This window comes from Polyodon spathula, chromosome 24 (assembly GCF_017654505.1).
Source record: "Polyodon spathula isolate WHYD16114869_AA chromosome 24, ASM1765450v1, whole genome shotgun sequence".
In the NCBI taxonomy this organism is placed as follows: Eukaryota; Metazoa; Chordata; class Actinopteri; order Acipenseriformes; family Polyodontidae; genus Polyodon; species Polyodon spathula.
The window spans coordinates 20,672,958-20,696,478 of record NC_054557.1 but is presented as its reverse complement, the minus strand read 5'-3'; the positions used below and the strand labels follow the sequence as shown (position 1 = coordinate 20,696,478).

The 23,521-nt window shown below is 38.8% G+C and overlaps 1 protein-coding gene across 3 annotated transcripts in view; it reads right to left on the bottom strand.

The window, feature by feature from the left end:
• The window catches only part of LOC121298639 (epithelial discoidin domain-containing receptor 1-like), a 41,602-nt gene that overhangs the window by 16,589 nt on the left and 1,492 nt on the right, over window positions 1-23,521 (bottom strand). For 2 of the 3 annotated variants that reach the window (XM_041225786.1, XM_041225785.1), the window contains exons 2-3: window positions 17,768-17,906; window positions 15,566-15,625 (exon numbers count right to left, since the gene is read on the bottom strand). The gene's annotated coding sequence lies outside the window, so the exon portion shown is untranslated. Of the gene's footprint in view, window positions 1-15,565; window positions 15,934-17,767; window positions 17,907-23,521 lie in introns of those variants that run through there. The other variant, XM_041225787.1, reaches the window with a different exon arrangement.

The window sequence follows — 23,521 nt, the reverse complement described above, 5'->3', positions numbered from 1 at the left end:
CAATTGAGAAAATGAAGCGCTGCGATTGGCTGAAGAGGACTGCAAATCTTTATAGAGAAGTCAAGTTTGGAATGCCACCCACCTCACAAAAGTAATTAAATGGCAATGCTTTAGGTCAAGAAACCTGTCTAGCAACCACTTGAGAGGAAAATGAGTCAGAAGCAGGTATTAGGGGAAAAACAGACTGGTAGGCAAACAGGACCACACAAGGGTTGGCTAGCTGATAAGAAAGGTTGATCTGAAAACAATACCTGTCAAACAACGAAACACCTTTAGAGGATTTTATGACAAGTGCAGTACCAGCGTCTAATTCTTATAATAAATAAACACATGAAAAGCGAGGTCCCCGTCAACATTGCATTGCGCAAAGTGCGAGTATAGCTGTAGCTCTTGCAAAGAGAACAGATGAAAGATTATCGCATACGATTCCAATATAGTTATTATGCACCCCTGATAGGCATCATGGGAAAGTACCATAAACGCACCTATTCCCAATGTGCACATGGAAAGATGTAACCGTGATACAGAGAGGTTCCTCCAAACATATTTATTTACTTTCAATCCCTCTTATATTAACGTACAATCTCAATATCTTGTGGAAAGCAAGACATGATGAAACCAAGTATTATCACATCTGGATAAGTGGTTCTCTAGATCAGGGTTTCCCAATCCTGGTCCTGGGGAACCCTCTGTGTCTGCTGGTCTTCATGCCAACTGAGCTCTCAATGACTTAATCAAACCCTTCATTTAACTAATAAATGTGCTTAATTAGACCTTTTTAATTGTTCTAAAAAGTTGCCAATTTTAAGTTACTTATAAAATGCTATACTTGAAATCTCCAACTGAAAAGCTGAAAACAATTAAAAAGGTCAAATTAAGCAAATGAATAGTTCAATTAAGTAATAGAGAACTCAGTTGGAATTAAAAACAAGCAGACATATGGATCCCATTGGAAACCCTGGTCCAGATAAGCAGTGTAAATTTATTATAACACCTCAATATTTGCCTGCATGAAAACCTCTGGGTGTGAGAATTTCAATTTTCAGTCAGTAAATCGCTGACATAAAAACAATAGGAACTCATGTGTGAGAATGTTAGACTTGCTGTGCTTTAATTAGGCATCTTCTAAAAAGTCTCAGGCATTTTACCACATTTTCCTGTTCTCTTACTATTTTAAATTAATTGCATGTGTGGTCTATTAAAGTCATCAATTAAATCAATTAAATGTGCCTACTTAAAAAAAAAAAAAAAAAAAAAAAAAAATCAGTTCCAGTGTTTTGATTTCATACGCACAACAAATGAAAATAACAGAAGCAAGTGTTCTAATAAATTTGCACACGTAGATGGTCGCCTGTTACCAGAGACATACGTATTCCCACTGGAGGATTATACATATCAACCGAAGCCCCTCAAATTGCTTTTAACAGTAATAGAAATGCACACCATGAACAGAGCGCTTCATTGAAAGCAGATTTAATCATGGCCCTGGAGTCTCCTGTCTGAATAGGCTCTATTTACTGCACAACCCCCTCCTCTGCTATTCAATAAGCAGCCTCACCTATAGGGGGCAGTGGTTGATATCCGTAACAGTATATGAATCAGATCCTGCAATGACTTTATTCGCACACTGTCGGTAACTAGTAACTCTTTAACAAAGTATGCTGTTGTATTGCCAATCTATTTCCTAGTTGAGTCAGAGGCAGCCAGATTCATTTGAAAAGCAGTCTGCGTGTTAATGCTGAGCAATATTTCCTTCCATTGTCTTGTTCAAACCCCCCCCTCGCCCATTCACAACATCGCAACAGCTGCCACAAGCTTTAGGTGCACCACACGGTGTTTATTCATTTTGTTTCGTTTTTACTTCCAAGACGGCTGTTCTCGCCCAACCCCATGTTTAAACATTACCGTTACAGCTGTTTCTAGTTACAGGTCATCAGTTTACAAAAGGAAAAAAAAAAAAAGAAATGCAGCAAACTTTTTGATTAAATCCACTGATCAGTCTTTAGTGTTTTTTTCTACTTGGTTTAGGCTGTGAGAGTTGACATTCTTGCTACATTGGTTTCTTTAAAGATGAATAATAATAATAATAATAATAATAATAATAATAATAATAATAATAATAATAATAATAATAATATAATTATACAAATATGTTACCTACATGTCAACGATCTAGAATACTTGCCTGCATTTTCCATTTAATTTAGTTGCTGACAAATGATTGTGTAGTTGTCTTTAATTTGTGTATCTATTTAACTATAGGGGATGGGTTCTTTATCTTTGTAACTAGTAAGAATGTAGTATTGATGTGCCGCACAGCTGTAGATGAATATTTCAAGTGGGAACGATTCTTCTCATGTACGTGTGAGTGTGCAGAGAGAACAGAGACCCTTTCTCTGAGACATGCCAGCGACTGAAGAGAGAAAGTGTTTGCAAAGACAGGGGCTGATGCAGCCTCCCGCATCACCAGCTAAAGAGGCCAAATGGTTATAAGACGACACACTGAGGGTCAGTCCGAGTACTCGGTGCAGAAGCAGACATGCTGTCTGTGGATTGCTCTTCACTTCATTTTGAAGTGATCTCCCATGAGCACTAAGCAGTTGATCTATTGGGAAGAGTGGCAAAAAATATCCATCAGACATGCAAAATGCTTTATATCCTGCGAGGTTATATCTAATTTTAATAACCATGCACTGAACGTGTGTTAGTGCTTATGACTGCTTCATTATTTTCTTTGACTACTTAATATTAACTGCCATGAACAGCCAAAGTATTAACTTCAGTATACAAAACCACAGGGTACAACTGAACTGTATCAATATGCAGTATTATTAATCTAGTTTTACTTTGCCTTTTATCAGAGATATTGTAATAAAGGCAGGACAAATGTAGGGGTTTAACAATTCATGTAAAAGGGTTCAAAGAAAGAATGTCAAACTCGACACACTAAGACCGGAAGGATCATTCTTACTTTTCATACTACAGCTGTCTGACTCAGCTCAGGAAAGAGGTGAGTTTCAGCTTGGTCCACAGAGGGGAGAGAGGAAGAGGAAATGGATATTAGTCAGACTTGTCAAGATTTGAAATTCCCCGGGAATGACTCCTAGTGACTCAAGAGGCAGTCGCAGCTCAAACTTTCACTCCCCAGCACCATCAAACGACATTCTCGGCTGCTCAGAAGGGAAGTGTGACTGAACATAAACACCAAGTCTGATATTGTACACACCTCAGAACTTTCCAACTACTTTTTTTTCGTATTCCAATTTTATGACATTTTAGGTTTTAGTTTTTTTCCTGCTTCAGTTTTCTAATTTTACAACTAAAACCACATTTTTTTAAATCTCTTTTTTAATTTTTTTTTTTTTTTTTTTTAATCAAATTCTGTATTAGACTGTTTTTTAATTGAATGGATTAATTGTTCATTTTTGTGTGTGTGTGTGTGTGTGTGTTTAGCGCTTTGGGATCCTTGTGACGAAAGGCGCTATAGAAATGTGAATTGCTGTGGTTGTATGTACTAATGCATTACAGCATGTATGTACTACATTGATCAAATACTCAGTGACAACAATGCTTTTAAAATGACGTAGCATTGCAGTAGCCTTGTGTTCTGGTAAATCAGGTTCTGCTTATTGGGATCATTTTTTTATGGAAGAGGAGGGGGGGGGGGGGAGAGAGAGAAGTTATGAATTTATAAACAATGTACTTTCTTGCTTTTCTATTGCAAATCAAAGAAACAACATCCCGTTTTCTCAGGTACAGTTTTAAAAACATAAACCTGAAACTGAAAGCCGCCAGACAGCCTCTTCTCATACAGCAAGCATTTAACTTCTACTTTATCAGAGGAAACCAACACTGTTTGAAAGGTGGTCCAGTTTAAAAAGAAAGCCAAAGTCATTGCTTTCTTGTGTTATTTTAAAACAGCAGAGCGGTGGACCCCAGCAGATTGGCCAGCACCAGTGCCAAAGCTTTTTTTTTTTTTTTAAAGGAATGATTTTATTTAATTTTAATGCAAGTCATTCTGGCCGAAGGCTGAGCTTAATAAAACAAAGAGAGAGGTGTTGTGGGCTTGCTGGCAGGCTGTTTGTTTAGCGAGAGAGGGGAATGGGTTTAAACAGCTGAGGAGGGCAGCTGCTGGCTGGGGACCAGAGAGAGAACAGATAGGGGATTCACTGCCGCCTCAGCTCGCAGTCTGCAGAGCAGAGACCCCAAGCCAGCCAGCAGACAGTCGGGCAGCCTCCATCCCTCCCTGACAGTCTGGTCTCAGAAGCTGCTTGTGTTTGTCAGGGACACTGGAGACCCGAGCAGGACTAGACTGGAGCTCATAGGAAGGGGCTAGTCCAGAAAGCATGCAGATCATAATATTTCCAGCGCTCACGCCCGTTACCGCCATTTTATAGGACTTATTTTTTAAACAAATCTTAAAAGGCAAAATACACATTTAAATAAGCTTGAATTAAATCAAAAGCTATGGTGCTTGCCCTAGTCATAATCTGTATTTAATCCACAGCAGCACATTTGCTCTAAGTCATTTGTTATTTGTTTTATTAGCTAGTTCAAATTATTTTATTCCTTCTCTGAAAATTTGCTTTCGCACTCCACCATAACTTCAATGCAAATTCTAATGCAAAACTCGTTTTATTACAAAACTTTAAAGACATTAGCCAAAATGCTTGTCTACACGATTTTTGGTTTGTAAAACCTATCAAACAAAACAAAAAAAGGGTCTTGTTGACACTGCCTTTTCTTGGTCACGACTGTGATCTTTTTAGATATTTGTAATCCTGTGAGATGCTGCAGCTAATCAAGTTTCAGCAGTGTGCTTCAAAACCATTGATTAGCAAGTACCAGTAAGTATAAGCCATATAAAATACATCAAAAACATTCATGTTGAAAAGGACGGGAGCTCCTGTGATGTGCAATGAAGAGGTTAATAACTAGAACAATGGCAAGACTTCACTTTCAACACTCCTGTACGTCCCTAAATATTATTTTACAGTCAAACCGATTACTGTGGCGCACTGCAGCTTTAAATGCTGCACTTACGTTACTCCATTACTATGCTGCCCAGAACTGGCACAGGCAAGTGTTTCGTGCCAGTCCACTCATTACATCACGCAGAAGCGTTTCCATATCTGTTCTTGAGACAGAGAAGACAGGCGAGCTGGAGGAGTTTCAGCACATCATCTGAAATACTGCAAGGTAGCAGCTAACCGACACACAGGATCTGTATCTCACACCTGGTGCACTTATGAGGCTTGGAGGTCCAGTGGTTAGAGAGAGTGGTTACCAGGAGATTCCCGGTTCAATCCCAGCTCAGCCACCGACTCACTCTGCGTGACCCTGAGCAAGTCACTTAACCTCCTTGTGCTCCGTCCTTCAGGTGAGATGTAAAACAAACAAGGTCCTACTGGAAGTGACTTCACAGCAGCCGTTGTTGACGCATAGTTCACCCCCTATTCTCTGGATAAAAGCGTCTGTTAAACGACCAATTCATAATAATAATAATATCTCTTGGCAGGATTTTTTTATTTTTTTTTAATGCCTCGTTTATGTGTTGCAATGTGTTTTTAGCAGCAACAGCAGTGGCAATGCTGCGCTTGTTATCGTGCACATTACCCATAAAATCACTGAGAATCAGGAATTTAACAAACTGTCAGATTTTACATTAACAAGTACAGCATATTGGTACGGTGCATAGAAACAGGACGCTTTGACACTTCAGTCACACATTCTTTCCCATGTGAGAAATAGAACAGGTCATCATTTGTTGTGAGGCAGGCTACGGCACACATAGCTAATTACAGCCGTCCAGTAGCAGTTGCAAGCTGAGCTGTGTCTGATGAATTAGAGCCTGGAATGGCTAAAGCCGCCCTGTGCTGGGGGTCAGATTTCCTTCCCAGCTTCTATTTGTGTGGAGCTGTGCTGGAAGCAGATGTCCCAGGGAGTCAGTGTGGCTCGGCTGCATGCCCGTTCAGAGATCCGATATAATAAAAGAGGCTTGAGAATCTACAACATGACATAACCATTCCCCGAACACAGCCAAGTGCTTTTAGAAACAGGCTGGGGATGTCATCGCTGCTGGATTACGCTTGAATTTCATATCTGGGAAGAGGCAAACCTAGAGCAGGGGTGTCAGACTCCAGTCCTCGAGGGCCTCAGGGTCTTCTGGTTTTCATTCCAACTTAAGCTCTCGATTAACTTAACTGATCTAATTGTTAAAATTGGACGCATTTAATATTTTTTTCAAGGTTTTTGAAAGTTTATGATTTAAAAAAAAAATCCTCTTGATTCAAGGTAGACGACCTATACAACATATTGAGGCCTGGAGAGAAGTGTTCAATGTGTCCAATTAATCAAATAATTAGACCAATTAAGTAATTGAGAGCCCAGGTGGAACGAGTGCCAGAAGACACTGCTGCCCTCCAGGAACTGAGTTTGACACCCCTGAACTGGTCCATAAACTGGGGGCCATTGTTACTGCCTAGTGGCAAAGTCTGAAAAAGCCAGCTCCGAGAAATACTGCACACTATGTAAAAAAAAAAAAAATAATGTAATGATGCATTTAAACCATTCAATCTGAAATGTCTTTTCCACCACAAGAGACAGGAAGGCTTCATACTTAAGAGACATGCAGTCCAGCACTCAGATATAGAAAGATCTGATCAATCATTGAGACCCATTATTTGTTTAACAGTGCTTTGACTAAAGGTCTTATAATTTTACAAATGAACCTGTGACACAGGAAGAGGTTTTGATGTAACAATATTGTTAGAGATAAAGGGCAAACCGAGTGACCTACAAAAAGAAAAAAAAAAATCAAGCGTTATCCCTTTAAAAATATACTGGCTTCGATCTGGCCTTCCTGATCCCTTTATCACTGCACCAAAATTATGTTTTCTCTTAGATTATATGAATGTAGTTCTGTAGCAATACCCCTAAAACAACTTGTTTTGTTTTGGATGATGTAAAGTTGCAACAGTAAGAGAGGTAGCTTAACATTTAGCTTGGCAGCACAAACGTTCACTGCTTCATGGGATTGTGTTTTACAGGGCAGAGTCGTGCACAGTAGAGACAGTTGAAAGAAGCAGTTGAAAACGTGATTCTGAGATTCCTCGTAAGCAGAGTGAACGAGTGAACCAGTGAAAGCAGGACTTGTGACACCAGTCACAACAACAGATTGAAATCTGAACCACAACAATAAAAAGTCACACCTGTTCTATAAATATTCTCCCTAATCTTTGAGAGACTCGCCCCCGTGTTATTTTAGCACACAGGATGATGAAATGTTTCATTTTAAATGTAGCCCGTTTGTAAAGTTAGACAGTCCCAGTGGATTTGGAAGGAGAAGGAGGACAGTGCAACCAGATAAATGAAGAAGGAAATGCGCAGGTTCATTTCAGTTTGTGTTTGGACGCCTATGCTTTCATGGGCTGGAAACACAGCACCTACTGCAGGACACCAGTGCTGTACTGTAGTTACTGGCATTTGGACTATCAGAACTGGAATTCCTAGACTGCATTCTGAATATCACCGTAAAAAAAAAAAAGTGTCATGTTAACACAGTTTAATTAAGGTAAACACAGGTATATTAAGCAGCTGCATTTAAATTACTTTGAAGAATTATACTAAAGAATCAAGGTTGAATGACAGTGGCATTTTCAATTAACGACTTTCAGCTAAAAATGATCGTAATAATCGCAATTATCTTACCTCCCATTAATTGCAACTTTCACCCCAGTTACTAGTAATTTCCTCATAGCATCTGCTTTTTTTTCTCAGTCTGTTTTTTGCTCTTTGTTTTGTTGCTACAGATAAGCTACCATATTTATAACAGTTGGCACAAAAACACAAATTATAATTTCAACGGAAGTAAGGATTGAAAACGGGCATTTCTTCTGCAAGCGATGCAAAGCGTGCATTTAGGCAGTCAATAGCATCTAATTTTCCTGTTTACAATACAGACCCAACCGAGACCTATACTTTACCATCACAAAGAGACAAGCATGGACTCCTTCCTCTCCAGAGACGTGTATAAAACTGCATCTTAATTAGCACTTAGTCATTCGTTCTGTAATACAACTAGCATTTGTCAAGCTGCAGTTTCTGCCTAACAGCACAATCATACTGTACCAGAGTGGTTTATTAAATAATTGAAGAGTAGGGACCATCTGGCAGACAGGTACTGTAGACAGACTGACTGGAGCAGGTGATTAGAGGCGAGGGACAGGAAGTTAGGGGAGGAAGAATATTAGTGTTGAACAGTGCATTGAAGCCCATAGCTGAACTGAAGCCTGTGCAACAATGATATGCTTCCCCGGCTCACTTATAAAAGCCAGCTTCAAGGAGTTTAATTTCTTCTGGAATAGTTATTAGCCTCAGTGGGGCAAATCATCTAAAGCAAAAACCATGGAGAGTTATGCAGAACATACAGAAGAGGTTATTAATCTTGAAGAAATGATACATTGTTGAAAATGTATAGTAGATGATCAAAAGCATCCCTTTAAGGCAGGTATTCCCATATTAATGAAGCAGTTGAAAAAGTTCTCCTTTTTTTAAAGGAGTGATGCATTACGGCACTGTATTGCTGGGTTTTTTTTTGTTTTCTGATCAGTCACTAGTTTAAAAATACTTTTGCTCAAAACAAACATTCATTATTACACCAGGAAAAATTGTTTTTTCAAGTATTAATTTCTTCACCAGGAATCTCTGCAATGAAACCTGCAGTGCCAAGTGCAGTCTGGGCTTCTCCCTACAGGAATCTGTGAACATTAGGTATTCAGAGACAAAAGAAATGCACTGCATTGTAACGCGATCTCTGTTAATATTCCACCAGGTGTTTTTAGAAACGTTAATAATCTACCAAGTGTTTTGGAATGCAACTGCTCTAAAGTACAGCAAGTGAATTGTATTGTATTAGAGAAATACAGCGTAAATTACACCCAAAAACTTAGCGTACAACAGCCTTTCATTTCAAATCTGAGCGCTAGTGTTGATCTGCTAAACTCTGATTGCTTCTGGCAAATGCTGCTGAAAAATATGAAAAATATTTGTGAAATGATTTCCAGCTTCAAAAATATTACAACAAACTGGATTATGTGGGGAATTTATTTATTTATTTATTTAAATCGCTCTTATACTATCATACAGAATACAGCAAAGTAACGCAATCTTAAATTACTTCACTCATTTGTCCAAAAAAAACCCAAGTTCATTACAGACTGGAGAAAAATATTCCCTACTGTTGCAGTATAAATAAGAAACGTACCAAGAGTTTACTGTTCTTGAAACATTTTGACTCACTGTATGATCTTTTTCAGTACTGCTATAAGAACATGAGAAAAAGCCGAACAGTGCCTTCAAGGTATTTTCTCAGTCTTGTAGAGACAGGCTCATATTTACATGCGGTTTCCAGTATGAGTGGGAGAGATTCAAAGTGCCACTCCCTACAATAAGCATTAGGAGCTCCCACTCCCTCCCCACCCCCCACTTCTCTTTTAAAGCGCCAGCAGTGTCTAGCTGTTTCACCTCTCTTCAAAGCAGAATCCGAGGTTGTTCTCAAGCAAGTCAGTGTGGGGAATCTCATTGTAACTTAGTGTGAAATCTACAATCCCAAATGCAATTAAAAAACATTTATTACAGCAGAACCCATGTAGAGGTTTGTTGGTAAACAGTGGCTGCACTGCAGCAGAGTCGAAACAATACCTTCAGCCATTCTAGCTTATGAAATCTAGAAGCAGTGGCTCTCTGTGATGCCAACAGTGCAGTCTGGAACACTGCAAAAGAATATCTTTTTTTCATGCTTGATCACAATTGCATTAGCAGTCTCTCTGCCCAGAGGGGGTTTTCCACAGAGAGGCACTGCATGAGCTCACCAAGAACACACAGGTGTGTACATTACATTACATTACAGCAGTCAATCCTAAAACTTAATGAGAATGTTCAGTTAATATGCACCTTCCACAAACTACAGCTACAGTTTTACATTACCCTATAGAATTAACAAATTGTCGAATAAAACCTGCTGAATAAATGTTGCGTTAACATATTGATTTACACCACTTTGTAGTTTTCCATATACTTAGTGACATTTTAAAATCTAACATGAAACACCACTATACTACTATTACCATATTTATTACAAAACTACTGGCCAAGCGCCCTTATTAAAGTTCACCTTGACAAATTTGCATCTTACTTTTGCTGTTTTCCCATGCAATACTATTCATTTACTGTAGTTTACCACATTTTTCTAAACATGCTTTACCTTTCTGGGCTTTACAGTGCTTGCTATGCTCCACCAAGCTTTCGTTTAGTATGCTTTATTCCACTGTGCTATGAGTTCATCATGATAAACTTTTTAGGAGAGCGATACTAAAGCTGAAAGACAATGCAACTGCAACAGTGCAACTAGAAGCGTTTAATTGCACAGTGCTGCAGCCTTGTATATCTTCAACAGACAAGTATAAACAAGTACTGCTGTATTTCGATTGAATCAGGAATATGGCAGCTCTACAAACAGATTCTAAAAACAATCTTTCTATAAAAAAGTGCAACGCACAGGTATTGTAAAGAAAAAACGGTCTGAACTAAGACGTCCTCTGTTCTTACAAGCATCTTTTTTTTTTTTTTTATTTTGTACAAATTTAAACATAATCTTTGAACATCAACAGGTATAAAAAGCAAGTGAACTGAAACACAGAGGTGTGACTATTTTAGCACCTTTCGACTCCCAGCAATCAGGACGGTTAAAAATGATTTTATTTCAAATACTCCTGAGGCTGGAGTGACAATGACGTTTAACTGGTTCAGGTTTTGCTGAGGTCAGCTGTAGAAATTCCATGTTTGTGTGCAGTGTGCGTGTGTGTGAGGAGGGGTTGGGTTTTGTGTGTGTGTGAGGAGGGGGTGGGTTTTGTGTGGGGGCAGGTATTACTATCAATGTGGGGACAAAATTTGAGAAAATGTCCCCACAAAGACAGTAACTCCTGAAAAAATGATGTTTTGGGGATGTCCCCACTTTGTAAAACATCTTTTTAAGAACTAAATATGCCTTTCAAAAACAAAAACAAAACAAAACAAAAACCTAAAAGTGCCAAAATACTTAGTTTGTTGTCGACTTTCACCCTGTGTGGAGTTTTGTCTGACTGGAGTTAGAAATAGTAAACAAAAATATAGTGAGAGTCAATGAGAAGACCCCACAAGTATAGGATTGTGTGTGTGTGTGTGTGTGTGTGCGTGTGTGTGTTTGTGTGTGTGAAGAGGGGGTGGACTGTATGTGTGTGTGTGCTGAGGGGGTGGGTTGTGTGTGTGTGCATGTGTGAGGAGGGGGTGGGGTTTTTGTTAAAGGAGATTAATTGTGTACCAATGAATCATGACACTTTCTTACAAGATACATCTCTTTTCAATTCATTGACTGTTATGTATCACCATGCTCTGTTGAAAATGTGAAACACTGAACTAAAGTGTGTAAAGATGTTGGGAACTAACAGCACAGCGTCTGTGGGCTACGGTACGGTCTTCATTAACAGTAATGTTACAAAACAACTTGAACATACTTACTTCAGAGTCATACTAATTAGTCGTTTGGTCCTTTTAGTTCTAGAATAGGTGTTCTCTCCTTTCAAAAAGACAATTAAAAGACTGGAGTGCATGCTTTGACAATCAAGCAGTCACATGTCTCAGGTAATGCCTCGTCATAGTGAGAGTGAGTTATTGTACTTTAAAAACGTTATTCAGGATTACAGTCGTGTGCAAATGTATTTGAATACCTCAAGATGTGTCACTTACTGTATACCCTTCCTGCACGAAAATTGTCATTTCTTGGTCAGTAAATCAGCGATATAGAAACAATAGGCACTTGTGTGAAAATGTTAGACCACTTTGTGCTTTAATTAGGCATCTTAAAACAACTTCTAAAAAGCCTCAGCATTTTACTATGTGTGGCTATGTGTTCCTTTCCTCTTACTATTTTAAAGGAATTGCACGTGTGGCTTATTAAATCAATTAAATTAGACGAATTTGCCTATTTTGACAATTTTTTTGACAAAGATTTGCATTTGCAGTGTCCTGATTTCTTCTGCACAACAAATCAAAACTACAGAAGCAATGGGGCATTCTAATACACTTGCACGCTGCTGCAGTACAGTTAAAATAAAAGTCCATTTACATGCTGAACTGTGTAAAGAAAGTAAGTGACAAGCATGCTATAAAATCTCTCCTGGCAGTGCTTCAGCCTGCTCAGAGCGTACACCTCTTGTGTAAACTGCTTTTATCCAACCAATAATGGCTACTTAACTGAAGAGGTTAAATTCCAATAGCCATTGAACAAGGGCCATAAACAGTGCAAGTCTCATTTCTAAGCAGATGTACTGCGCAATATGCCCTCAGCAACACCAGAAAGGCTGTTATGCTGCTGTAAAGCATTGAAAACGCTGCAACGTGATATCCTTTATTACATCCTGCACATCACAGCTCGTGCTGAGGGGGCAGCGTCCCCTGTCAGGGTGATGAAGGAGTGGGGGTGCAAGCGGACTGTCTTGATATTGACAGACTCAGCTCTTCAGCCCTTCAGGCAGGTAGGTAGGGGAGCTCTCTCTAGTTACCAGAGAAGAAAGAGCTGGTTCATCCTACTAATAACACAGCAGGACGGACTGAAAGACTTTGCAATAGTGGCATTCCTCTGCAAAGGGAGTATCAATGCTCTAAGGTTACGTTACAACAGGTTTTATGGTATGCACATCATAATACGAAATGCAGCACAATGCAGGTGGCAGCAATGCTTCAGGTATTTTTAATTAAACGAATGGTTTTGGCATTCTGGTATCCCCAAACAACCGTGGTAATGTGCTGCAATACCAACACTGTATTTGCAAACAGGAATATAATAATTTTTCTGTGCCTGACAGAAGAATGCTCCGTAATATCCCATGATATCGCATTGTTCTCTTGCGTTTTGGTTTCTGCTCTTTGATTGGGTGGTTTAGATTTGGTAGAAAGACCGGGTAGCTGAGAACCTACAATTGTTCTTCTTCTAAGTTTATTTATTTTATTCAGATTTTATGAGTGTTTAAAGCCTGCTATTAAAACAGCTGCCGCTGACTTTCAAAGGAAGTGCACAACGCGAAGGGAAAACATTGTAATAATGAACATTTCACAATGCACGTTTTCAACGAAAATGTAGCGCTTTTGGTATATTACTTCCCACAACTGAACCTAGCTGTGATATGTTGTACAAAACACCTTAAAACTCCTGTGGCAATTTTTTTAAACGGTTCACATCCTTCAGGGAGTTAAATTAGCACCGTTATTAAGGCCTTCTTTGAGGCGAGTGAGTCATTACTTAGGAATTGGTTAGCAAACTGTAAAAGAAAACTCCTCTATTTAAGCTATTGTGCTGCTTGCCACAAACCTTTCTTTGGCTTGTTCATTGTGGGCATCCCCCCACATATTACATTATGTGTCGACGGGGTTACTTTGGCATACGGTAATTACATGGTTTTTATTTTTACATCTGACAATCACAGTTTTCTTCAATTGCATTTCTCCCCATTTCGAAAGGTCTTGTAAGACATGGTCTAAAAGCTGCCTGCCTTACTTTGTTTACCTCCCCAGGATCTCAGTCCATGGGGCTACATTCACACACTTATTGTTAAAGCCTGTTTTATTGGGCAAACTGCTTCATTTTAGATAACAGTCAGTGACAGCACTTTTGAACCACAAATGAAATGACAAATATACAGTGTGGCGAGGTGGGGACTAGCAGTGGCTTTGAATCAGGCTGTTTAGCCCTTGGACAGTAGGTGTTAGTTTAATCCACATCACAGGCTTTTAAACTCAATTGGCAGCAGTGGGATTATTATTTTTTTTTTTTCAGTTAACGAAAACTAAAATGAACATGGCCAAAAGACTAAAACAACAGACATTTTCCTTAACGAAATAGTAACAGAAACTGGAAAATGTCTGAAAACTAAAACCACAAGGAAAAAATAAACCTGAAAAACTTTTCTGAGTTGTATTAATATCGCTTCACGAAAAAGCTGTATAAATAGCACAGCCAAGCTGTAGTGTTTCTGCTCTGTGGCACTGTTGCCCAAAGCACATGGATGAATGTATTGCACAGCGATTAATATGCAGAAACTCAGCATACTCTTAAATGAAGATACTGAAACTAAAAATCAAATTCTAAAACTGATTTTTTTTTTTTTTTTTTTATAGGCGGCTGTGTGATACAGTGGTTAAAGAAACAGGCTTGTAACGAGGAGGGCCCCGGTTCAAATCCCAGCTCAGCCACTGACTCACTGTGTGACCCTGAGCAAGTCACTTAACCTCCTTGTGCTCCGTCTTTCAGGTGAGACGTTGTTTTAAGTGACTCTGAAGCTCATGCATAGTTCACACCCAAGTCTCATATCTTGTAAAGCGTTTTGTGATGGTGGAACACTATGAAAGGTGATTATTATTATATATTTCTGAAGTTAACTGAAACGTAAATTAAAACTAAACAGAAAATAAGAACAATAATAATCATCTTACTAACTAAATAAAAACTGAAGCTCAATTGTAATGCTGATTGGCAGTGGGCATCTTTATAGGTTGGAAGACAGCAAAAGATCAAGGATTAGACGAGAATGAAGACAGGACTGCTCACTGTCCACCTAACAGTAAAGGCATTCCCCTTGAGGACACAACAGGTTTGAGGTTTGGAAACTGAACTACTTTCCCCATCACCTCCAAGAGAAAGGGTAGCCCCTGCCCAGGACAGACTAGAGGCATGGATTCAGAACTGCTCCCTCACCCCTAATAAGAAAAGGTAGCCCCATTCAATACAGGGCAGCCTTGAACTGCTCCCTCTCAAACCCTTGAGAAGAGGTAGCTCCTAAAGCCCCAGACAGGCTTGAGGTATGGAGAAGTATGGAGAAAGGTATGAACTGCTTGCCTCAACCCTCCAAAGACAGCAAGGAGGTCCCTCAAGTCCAGGGCAGAGTTATGCATGAAGATTAAAAGCTGCTTTCTCCCTCAAGCCCAACAGGAGAAAGGCTAGACACTTTTGAGGGGAGAGGTGTGCATTGCTTTAAAACCAGAACAGATCATTTGCAGACACTACTTCTACTAAACATGCATACATGCGCAATGAAGCAATGCGAACACATATTTTCATAGCTGTTTTTAACTTGCTTTCAAGCTAAACTTTAATACACCCATTTTACAAATAGCTCCTCTGCCAGTTTTGCTTTGGTAAATACACATATGTAAATAACACCAGCAAGGTAACTTTCTTGAACAAACTTGATAGCAAGCTCGGTTTATCACGCTGCCTTTTTTTTGTTTTGTTTTTGTTCCTGTGTTTAGTGTTTTATTGAGATAAGAAAAGGTAATATTTGTTAACAAGCTAACAAGTAATAATAATAATAATAATAATAATAATAATAATAATAATAATAATAATAATAATAAAAAAACAAAAAAGTTAACCAGTTTTCAAATTCATAGAAACGTAATACCTATGCTATCCAATTCCAAATTGAAAACAGTAATTAATTAAGAACAAGAGCAAACAGAGTCATTACCGTACCTTTTACAGTTAGAAACCGGACAGAATTTCTCTGCAATTCCACCCCGTGTGCCTGTCTGTCTAAAAAAGAAAAAAAAACACACACAGCGCAGGTCTGTCAAAGCGCCGTCACTCTTCACCAAACACGACGTACTGCAGTTTAAAAAAAAACATCAAAATACAATCCTTCGTCTCCGCAGATTACAAATCCTTTCGTTTACGTTTGCTTTGTTTTTACAGAGTCCGGCTCTAACACGCTTTAAAACCGCTGTATTGAACTTGGAAGCTGACGGCTTGTCGTTAAGCATAGGTCCAGTTTTCCAAAGAGACCCGCTCTTGCTGAAGCGAAGAGAGTCCTGCTCTGAATCTCACAGCGGAGGAACTCGCTCCTTCCACCAGGTACTCGTTAGCATAACTATTCGGGGGCAGCCAATCTGCAGCGAGGTGGGAGTCTTGTCAAACACGCCCTCTTGTCAGCAAGCCCTCAAGTACTCGTTTTACAGCAACGGTGTTTAAATTATCCACTATTTTTGTTTAAACAGTAAGAGTTTCTGTTTAAAAAATGTAGAGCTCAATTTAGTTTTCACCTATTCGTTCGATATAACAGATGTTACCAGCTGGACCTGTCAAACTATGCCTCAACATCCAAGTACCCCATGACAACATTAGGAAATGTGTAATAAATGTGTAATACAAAGCATTTTCTCCAGTTTTAACTGTTCCCATACCTATTTAATGTCTATTTTCTCAATGTCAAATATATTGGACACTGGGCAGCAATGCGTTAAGAGATGGCCAGTTGCATTGAATAAATGTTTCATTCGAATTTTGTAAAGTCCAAATTTGTTTTTTCCTCCTGTTAAAAACAAGAAACAAAAACAGCAGGGGTTATTTAAAGACTGAAGTGATCTCTTTCGAAATATGGCCCATGCTATTTCCTTAATATTCAAGGTGCATTTTAAAACTGGCAAATAATATCACGATTGTGGGTGCTGACAAATGTGTTCCAGGTTTCTTGTTTGCAAAACTAATTCTAAATTGCACACAGTGAGTTCTGTTACATTTTTGTGTTCAAGATTTTCTGATTTATGACCTCATCTCTTTTTCCTTCCTTATAATTTTCTATAATTCATAAATCCGAGTATATTACTTTGCAAAATTATACATTATAGCTCTTTTAAGTGTCAGCAGAGAAAAGATCTCTTAAATGTGCTGTTTACGTTTTTTAAATAGCAGCTTAGACAAGCATTAGGATAGCTTGAATCAGGCTGTATTCTAAAGGTAGGAGTTGATACTTGATTTAGGCTGGTCACGCCTAACGTTTGCATAATGGAAAGAGCTTAGGGGCATAAATATACTGTCTTCAGCAGTACTTTTTCTAACCAAGTTTTGTGACAAATGAATAAATGCAGAATATCAGCATTTCATCAGATCTACTCACTAAATATCTAAGTGTAACAGAGGCAGGGCACGAACCTGGCAACTGTACACTCTGCAAGAGAGCATCTTAACCACTAAGCACTAGACATTCACAGTTAAAGAGCTTTCAACCTCATCTCACCAACAGTGAAACTGTAAAGACGCAACACTGTCATATAGTTATACAGAACGATTTAATAACATCTGTTATACAGAACAAAGAAGCTACAGAACTAAACTGAGCTCTGGGAAACAAAAACGCTGACCCAATCTTACAGGTTAAAATAAGAGAATAGCTACATAAACTGTACTCAAGGAGCCACCGCACATCTCCAGATTCTGATTCGCAAAAGCATGTACCAAAGTATATCCTTGTGTAGCAGGGGCAGGCCCATTTTGGCAGAAAGGGGGTGGCATCTAGTGTCCTTACAGCTAGGGTTACCATATAACTCCATGTACACTAGGAAAGTTTGGAACAGTCCAGGATTTGCAACTCACACCCATCAATGCATTCTGGTAAATATAGTCCTGCTGTGAAAGGTACCTGAGACAGGTAAACCAGAATGCATTGGGGTGCGAGTGGACAAGCCAAGCTGTCCCAGTGTACATAGAGTCATATGATAACCCTACCTATAGCTAAACAATATTTAAGGAATATAAATGGGATTGTCAAATAGGGCAGCTTTCTTCCTGATGAATTAAAGTGCAGTAAAGGTTAAGCTATGTAGGAATTGCAGTAAATGTATTTACATATTTTAGTGCAACATTTAGCTGAACTGTGGGACTCTCAGCTTTTTCTCATACCTGATCGTTGGCAGCCGGGTTGTTTTCCAGTGTTTAGCTTCCCTGGATACCAGTGAATTTCCAACAGACCCAGAGAGAATTCCTGGCGAGATCCGACTTGTTCAGCTTAAGCACAGTATGACTGATTTAAGAGACGTAACTAAAAAAAAAAGAAAAAAAAAATGAAGCTCCATTTTGCAGCCAAATACATTTATCCAGAACTTGCTGAATAATGTTACGTTAACATATTTAATTACATACCGCTGTGTAGTTTTCCCATATACCTAATGAAAAACTGACAGCAATTGAAAGATGTGACATTTCAAAATCTAACATGAAATACTGTACTACTATCATGGCTTCCGATAGACTTTTGCGATATCATTTAGTAGTTTCTTTGATTACATGATGTTAAATAAAATATCTAAATTATATTCCTATAGTTTTCTTTTTTTGTCTCAATATTAAAATTCAAGGTCATGGAAAACTTTTGGCCACAGCTGTACTCAATATTACATATTGTGTCGAATTTTACCACATTGTGTACTGGGAGCTGAGAACACCAAACTCCTTTCATTAGAGAAAACATTCTGGCTAGCGTACAAACCCAGTGTGGTTGTAATAATTTCCGTAGACAATCAAAGATATTCTTTGATTAGAAACAGCCCCCTCTGCGTCCACACAAACCTGCTGTTTCTGTCAATATTAAATTTTCGTTTCATTTCCTGTAAGTGTGGTCCTCGCTTCTCATCTGGGATATATTTGCCTGATAAGTGAACAGGTGGAAATTGTAATCAACAACACGATCAGCTGAAGTCATCGGAGCAAGTACCCTGCTCTCCTACTGCGCTGTGGCCTCTGCACTGCAAAAAGGAAATTGCAGCTTTGGAGAGCGTACAGAGAAGAGCAACTCAACTAACCCCAGGTCTAAAGAGTTTGTGAGGCTAGACTGAGGGAAATGATTAAGCCAAGCAAACGATTTCCTAACATGTCAGTCATTGGAGAAGCAGCTGATTGGTTATTGACAGGAAAGAAGCCACTGAAGGGGTGGGGATAATTTCACCTTTCAGGCAACCAAGTTTACAATAATATGTGTTTCTTTCAAAACTGCACACCTGCAATAACCGTGATGAATGAAACTGCACGACACGCATAGAGCAACAGGCGCTTTAAAACATCACAAACGAACAGCTGCAGCTTGCCAGGACAACCCTAAACAAGGTAGTGAAAGCGCCGAGGACAGCGGCGGAGGGTGTTTAAAGAAATCTTTCCTAAATTTCTTCAATCACGAATCTAATTAGCCACAACGCCTGTGTCCTGACAGTGGAGCAAGTTCCCCAACCACCCCCTTGTGCATGACAATAAATCAGCCTTGACAGAAACAGTGAGCTGTGAAGCAGAGGAGCAATCTTGTGTGTGGGTGTGAGTCTTAAGGCTGACACGTCAATTTATTTTTAAATATTTACAGCTCTGGTACTCATTAGGCAACCCCTTGCGACCTTGACAGTAACCCAGAATTATTACTCTCCAGTCAGGAGATATATATAATTATGTCTCAATCCTAAAATTCTAGGTGATGCAAAGCTTCTGGCCATAGCTGTACATAACGTGGCTATAGTGATCAACTTCTGCATGCTGCTGATGGCACTATTTTTGAATGAATTTCAAATGAATGTCAATGGCATGCTTGTCATTGTTTCATATTCTTGCTGTTCTGCTATTGTTCTCTTGCTATAATATATGCAGGAATCTCTGTGGCCTATGCTCACTCTTTCTTTCTTTCTTTCTTTCTTCCTCCATCCTCCCCCAGCTCTGGTATCAATAATGTATGAGGTGTTGATGGAGGGAAGTAAAAACAGCTGATCCCTACACCTCCCCAGCCAGACTCAATCAATAGCAGGCAGACAGGCGCAGTTAAATTTCTCTTATTGCCTGAGTTAACATCAGTTAAAACTACTTGATTTCTTAAAGGAGATACAGTTTGGAATATATATATATATATATATATATATATATATATATATATATATATATATATATATATATATATATATATGTGTGTGTGTGTGTGTGTGTGTGTGTGTGTGTGTGTGTGTGTGTATATATATATATATATATATATATATATATATATATATATATATATATATATATATATATTTTTTTTTTGTGTATATATATATATATATCGGTAGCCACGTTACAATGTTCATGTAGTTCAAAAATAAAGGTAGTTCCTAATGTAATACTATGAGTGCTAGTTGAGATAAGAAATGTTGTCAACAGAAGTTATCTTCACACAACACCACCACCCCCTTTATAGGTGTGCTAGCCAAGGCTTTGAAATCCATTTCTTACCTATTATCAACACTAGCAACATTATCACTGGCCCCCCTTTAAAGAGTGCTAAAAGTCTTGAAAATATGTCTCTTTTGCTCTTGATAGCACAAGCAACATAATATTTGGTCCTTAAAGGAAGGTAACTGACTTTTTTTGAATGGTTGCTCAGGTGTTTTAGGGTATAGCATTAAAACATGTTTGTTATTTCGGCCAGGGAGGCCAATTCCGGTCCTGGAGGTACAATAAAATAATGAAGTACTCAGGGAACTGAATTATTACCCTGGGATTACGCAGTAAAATAAAATTAGTAAGTAACCAGGTCACATTTGGAAACAATGTCTGAAGGTCATATTGAAAAAAAAAAAACACACACACACACACACATTAGTCAATCCACAACGGACCGTAATTACTTAGCTAGGGCTAATTGCTAAGCCTAAAGCCTTCCAGGACCCTGCAGGCTGAAATGTGGATTTGAAAATCAATTCTAAATTTCAGTGGGAACCCGTGGAGTGTATTACTGCATACTGATGAGCTTTCCATGACTGGGGGTTGCCATGGCACCCAGAGTGTTCACAAAGAAAACTCGGTCTTGCTTGAATTTAAAGGAATAAGTCAGTGAGTGAAAGGCCAGCTGTAGCTCCTTTATTCTTTTCTCTTCGCTCTTGACCAAGACAAAGCTTTTACATTTGTTTCTCATTCTCTCATGACCAGATCATAAAAAAGAAAATGGCATCATAAAATAAAGAAAGCTGACAGCATGGATTAATTTCGTCTTTTGCGAAAAGTCCCTTTTAAACACCTGAATACATTTACTGAAAATGAGGTAATGTGTCCAAACTAAAGTGTTACCTGTAGCCCTAATTTTTTATTTATTTATTTTTTTAAATGAAGGAATCACTGTTTATGGTCTCACCACTTTGCAGTGCAGTATCATTGACATTATCTCTTTACAGAAAAGCTTCAGTTACCAAATAAAGTCCTGCTACTGTACAAATTAGATTAGATTAGAGCCATTCCACACAAGCAAGCTTCTGCTAAAGAGATGCTCAGATGGTGGAGGCTCTCAAGTCCAATGAAAGGCTTAATGAAGGTCCCTAAGAGGTTAAATTCCTGACACTTTCTCCTCCACTGCTCCTGATCTGAGCCTTATCTGCACCCAGTCAGCAACACATTCCAAACCAGGGCTTGTGAGAAGGAGGGAGAGCCAGGGAGAGAGAGAGAGAAGAGACACAGAAGGGAGACGGCGAAAGAGAGGGCGATGGGAAAGCTAGAAAGAAAATTACACCTATCGTTGACAATTTTTGTACGCCAAAAAAAGACTTGCATGTATTTGCACAGAGAGAGGAGGAGGGGAGAGAGTGAGAGAGAAAGAAGGAGAGAGGAGTGAGAGAGTGCGGACCGAGAGACAGGGAGATTACCTAAGGCAGACAGATTTGTCACAAGCTAAATTTAACTCCAATTCGAGAATTCAGGATAAAGTGCAGCGCACTGCCACCATGGTCTTAAAGGTGTAGAAACCTATTCAAAACAGTCTTCCTTTTAGACATGCGACAATGACTTGATTAATGGATTATGAATTGCCAAGGCCTTTTCCTTGCAAGTCTCAATTAAACATTCATTGATCGATTATGCCCTGGTAACCTACTGGGAGCCTCAGTAACACATGCTTTCCATGCATGATGCTAGATTAAAGCTCCTTCATTTGTTTTGTGATGAGAAATGTCCGAATATAAGCTAATAGGTTGTGGGCAGGATGACATCTATTTTTACAGTCATCTTGTGCAGTTTGGTTGCTCAAATTGTGCGAAATGATTTATGTTATAACAAGATGCATGACAAATTAACTCAAAAATGAAGATTGTACTCCTATCAAACATAAAAAAGGGTTGTTTTTTAACATTAGAACTATGCTGTACCTTATATGCATGGGGAGATATGCATATACAAATTGACAAATTTGACAAATTGTTAACCGTGATTTATTCATTTCTCATACGTAATTTATATGAAAAAATGTCTTGCTTTTTAATAATAATAATAATAATAATAATAATAATAATAATAATAATAATAAAAAAAATCTTTATCTTTTATTATTAAAAAAGGATATGATCCATATCCTTTTTTTCCTTTTTCTATTTTCTTTTTCCTCCTTATACAATTATCTGATGCTCGATCACATTCCCGTCTGTAAATGTTACTTTATTTGTCTTTTTTTCTGTTTTTGTGTTTGCCCGGGGACTGCCACTGAAAATGAGCTCATTGCTAAATCTGTGTGCAATGCACCTTATGACATGTCATAATTGTTAAAATTGTATTTTCTCCCTGTCAAATAAATACAGGTTGTTGATCAGGTTGTTGTCTCGTTGCCTAAAGTCTGCCCTAGAGTGGAGGGAGCATGCTTTCTCTTAAGGGGTGAAGGAGAGAGCAGCTTAGTCTCCATGCCTCAAGCCTGACCGAAGGAAGCATCCTTTCTCTTACTGGTGATGGAACATTTCAGTCTTCATGTCTCAAGCCTGCCCTGAACTGGAGGAAGCATCCTTTCTCTTAGGGGATGATGAAGAGAACAGCTCAGACTCCATGCCTCAAGCCCTGGTGGGACTACCATTTTTACTGGGGGATGAGGGAGCAGTGCTATCTCCGTGCCTGCCTCAAGTCTAACCTTGACCGGCGGGACCTTCTCTGCAAGGGAGCATATTTATTAAACTGGTTAAGGAACAGGTATTAAATGACTAATGATATCATCTTCACATGATGTAAACCTCTACTTAAAAATCCATCAAGCTTGATCATCTGTTTGGGCTGCTTTGTAGATCAGCCAAGAGACACAGTCACAGCCCAATAGACAAGATTAATCTTTTTCTAGCCCTGAGACTGCACTCGACAAATGTTAATCTTGTCTTATCCAGCCCATACCAAAATACATGCTTAACTCTTTGAGATAAGACAACTTTACAAAATATTTGTCCAATCACATGGCAATATGCAAGTCCACGTAATTATGTTGGTATGGCATCATGTCACTTGTGCAAAACCCAAACCCTTCCAAAGAAATACACTCGTCGCATTTCCGTTGTATTCAGTAATATCTGAAGAATAATAAAAAAATAAAAATAAATTAGAAAAAAACAAAAAATACACAACCATGGCCTCTGGATCCGTCATTCTCAATTCAAGAGGCTGTTAACACCTCATTATCAACTGATCGCTTTGGTGACTCGATACAAACAAAAGGCAACCATTCTATGCAGGAAATTCAGACAGTGTTCCTGCCATCTCACCTTGGAGCCTGCTACTCACGATTAAACTTAAGCAGGAGTGAATTGGGGACCACCAAGGAAATTCAAGTGCTGCCCAATGAAGATTTGTTTTTATAATTGGGGATATGCTATGCACTTGAACCACTGTGAAACTCATTCTCGCCGCTCAGGA